Here is a 3518-nt window from a genome sequence, read left to right as displayed (position 1 = left end):
CCTGTGGTTAGACCAGTCAAAATTTGTCTTTCTTTTTGAAAATCATGGACTCATCTGGGCTAAAGAGGAGAGGGCCTATCCATATATCCAACCTATCCAACTTTTTTAGTGCTCAGTTCGAAACCCAACATCTATAATGGTGTGGAGGTGCATTAGTGCCTACAGCATGGGCATCTTGCACATCTGGCAGAGCACAATCAATTCTGAATTATGTATACAGGTTTTGAGCAACATATACTGCCATCCAGGCAATGACTTTTCCAGGGAACACCATGAATATTTTAGGAAAACAATGCCAAAATGAATTTTGCACATATTTAAGCAGTATTTCTCCATAGAGGAAGAGTCCAGGTGCTGCATGTCTGCCGTTCAGACCTGTCATATTATGTGCATCATGGAATGAGAAACATGACTTAGAATACCCCATACTGGTGAGCACCTGAAATCCTATATCGGGCAGTAATGGGACATTACTGTCATTCTCAAAACTCTAGCAACTGGTCTTCTCAGTTCCTAAACATTTACAGCATTTTGTTAAATGAAGAGGTGAAGCAGCACAGTGGTAAACATTCCCTGTCCTAACGTTTTTTGAAACATGTTGCTGGCATCAAATTCAAAATGAAAATATATTTTCCCTTAAATAGTCCAAATTTTCATTTTCAACATTTGATATGTTGTCTATGTCCTTTTTGCTGCTAAATATGGGTTTACAAGACTTGTATATTATCACAATCTGTTTTTATTTGGATTTTACACAACATCCCAACTTTTTCTGATTTGGGGTTGTATGTTGGGATTGACCGTGGTGTCCATAACTGTTCTCTTGGACACATGATTGGTTTCTGGCATCCAACACAGATTCTATTTCCACACTCTTCTACCTGGAGATTGGCGTCACTGTGAGATCAGTGCGAGTGTGTTTATGGCATTGAATGGAATCTCTTCTGCCTGAGCCTCCACTGTCAGAGTGCTTTCAAACACATTCTATTCCCTCCAAGGTTGTGCATCTAAAGATAAATAAATAATGAGAATATGTACCTCTCAGATAAGTTTACTCTTGTCTCACCTTGTCTCATGGGATTCAGCATGATAAGAACGAGACTACGAACAATTCTGAGGTTTAAGAACACCTTTGTGAATCTGCTTAAGAGTTTTCGTAGGATCTTCTTAAGAATTCTTAGGAAGATATTGGTGAATGATATATAAACGGTTTGGTTAATCCATTACATGTATCGGATCATTACTTCATTAGATGCTCTGTGCGTCTCCTGGATAACCCAGCAGCTCCTCCTCCGACAATTTTGTTCCGGCATAACCTCAGAAGCCTCTCAAGCGACCATTTTGCAACATTAGTAACATCTGCTTTACCTACTCAGAATTCATTCTCCTCACTTGAGGTTAATGATGCTACAGAGACTCTTTGCTCTACACTGGCATCTTGTCTGAATGCAGCATGTCCTCTTTCCACAAGGCCCACTTGTTCTAAACCTCGTCATCCATGGCTGACAAACAGTATACGCTGTTGAGAGGAAATGGCGTAAATCCAGAAATGGAAATGATCTCAGTAACTACCAGTCTTTGCTATCATCTTTTTCATCCACTGTTAGACTTGCAAAAAAGGCATTCTATCAGAGCAAGATTGAGAGTGCCACTGACAGTAGAAAAACTTTTTTCCACTTTCAAGTCTCTTCTCAATCCTCCACCACCACCATCAGCTACTTCATTGTCAGCAGATGACTTTGCAACATTTTCATTAATATAAGTGCTCAGTTTGACCATGATATTTTTCTTTCTACACTATCTGAACTGGGAATTTCCGTGAAAGCTCTTGACTGGTTTGAATCTTAACTTAAAGGGCGCACTTTCAGCGTGTCTTGGCAGGGAGTATCAAAGTCTCATGACCTCACCACAGGTGTGCCTCAGGGATCAGTATTAGGGCCCCTGCTTTTCTCTATTTACACCATTTCCTTAGGTGAGACCATTCGCTCCCATTGATTTGACTATCATTGATATGCGGACGACACTCAACTTTACCTATCTTTCCTACCTGAGGACTCTAGCGTTTCCTATCGATGAGTCAAACATCCAGCTTGACTCATCTTCACTGACCCAAACTAGATCGGCATGTAACTTGGGCGTCGTAATTGATGACCGAGCATGTATCCTCAATTTCAAAATCATGTCGGTTTATCCTTTACAACATTAGGAAGATCAGACCTTTTCTGACACAAGATTCCACACAACTTCTTGTACAGATCATGATTATCTTCAAGCTGGACTATTTTAATTAACTGTTAGCTGGCCTACCTGCTTGCGTAGTAAGATCGTTACAACTGATTCAGAATGCTGCAGAATGCCTGGTCTTCAATCAGCCAAAGAGGACACATGTAACTCCTCTCCTAGTTACTCTTCACTGGCTCCCTATAGTGGCCAGAATTAAATTTAAATCTCCCACTTTGGCCTATAGAACACTGACTGGTTCTGCTCCCTGCTATCTTAATTCAATGATCAAGATGTACATTCCCAACCGCCCACTGCGGTCATCTGATGAGCATCTACCAAAGATTATAGAACACTCTAGAATCTTTGCCGTCTACTGTGTCGACCAGCCATAAACGCTAGGTCAAATTCAAGACTTCTTTCCTCAGACGTATCTAAAGGCATATCTGTTAAACATGCACTTAGTTTATTAAGCGTTTCTTATGCGTTATGGTTTGTATATTATAGTATTTATTTATTTTCATGAGGTTATTGATTGAATTGACATTGTTGTTTATTATTGCTGTGCTCCTTGGTGTAGTCTCACCAACTTTTAAATTGTTTACTGTTAAATTGAACTATTGTATTGTTGTTAATTATATGTCGCTTTGGACAAAAGCGTCTGCTAAATACCATAACTATAACCATAACCATAACAATGCAGGGCTATAGGGAGGACAGAGCTGCATAAGGCTTTCCAGCTCATAAAGGCTTCTTCAATGTGGTGATTGAAATGAATAACTCGGATATGTCACAAAACTGTCTGGACGGGCGTCTATTGAATGGACTGGCAAGCAATGGCCTTATAATCAGAAATAAACTTCAGAAATGCTTTTCTTGGTAGTTGGTTGGTGTTGGTGTTGGCCGGCACTCGCATGTAATGTAATAGGCCTAGGCTGTGTTGTCCTAAAGCAGTGGTGGGCAAACTAAGGCCTGCAGGCCACATGCGAGCAGTTTAATCTGACCCATCAAGCATGTACAAAATAGGTCTAAAAAAATTAAGTTCATTTTGCTATTCTTTAATAATTTATCGATCAACAAAGCATGCCTAAGAGCCCTAACATGACTACAACTAAAATGACACTACACTTAAATGTATTGGCAAAAAGCACTGTTCCTGTTTAAATTGAATCAAACACTTAATGGTGGTTCGAAGTTCTGTTTATGGTGGTTTCCATATATTTTTTTTAATGATTTAATGATATTGTTATATGTAGAATTTAATGATTCCACATATAATTTAGGCCTATGTTAGTTTA

Source organism: Alosa alosa, chromosome 21 (genome assembly GCF_017589495.1).
Source record: "Alosa alosa isolate M-15738 ecotype Scorff River chromosome 21, AALO_Geno_1.1, whole genome shotgun sequence".
Classification (NCBI taxonomy): Eukaryota; Metazoa; Chordata; class Actinopteri; order Clupeiformes; family Clupeidae; genus Alosa; species Alosa alosa.
This window is presented reverse-complemented; position numbering follows the sequence as displayed.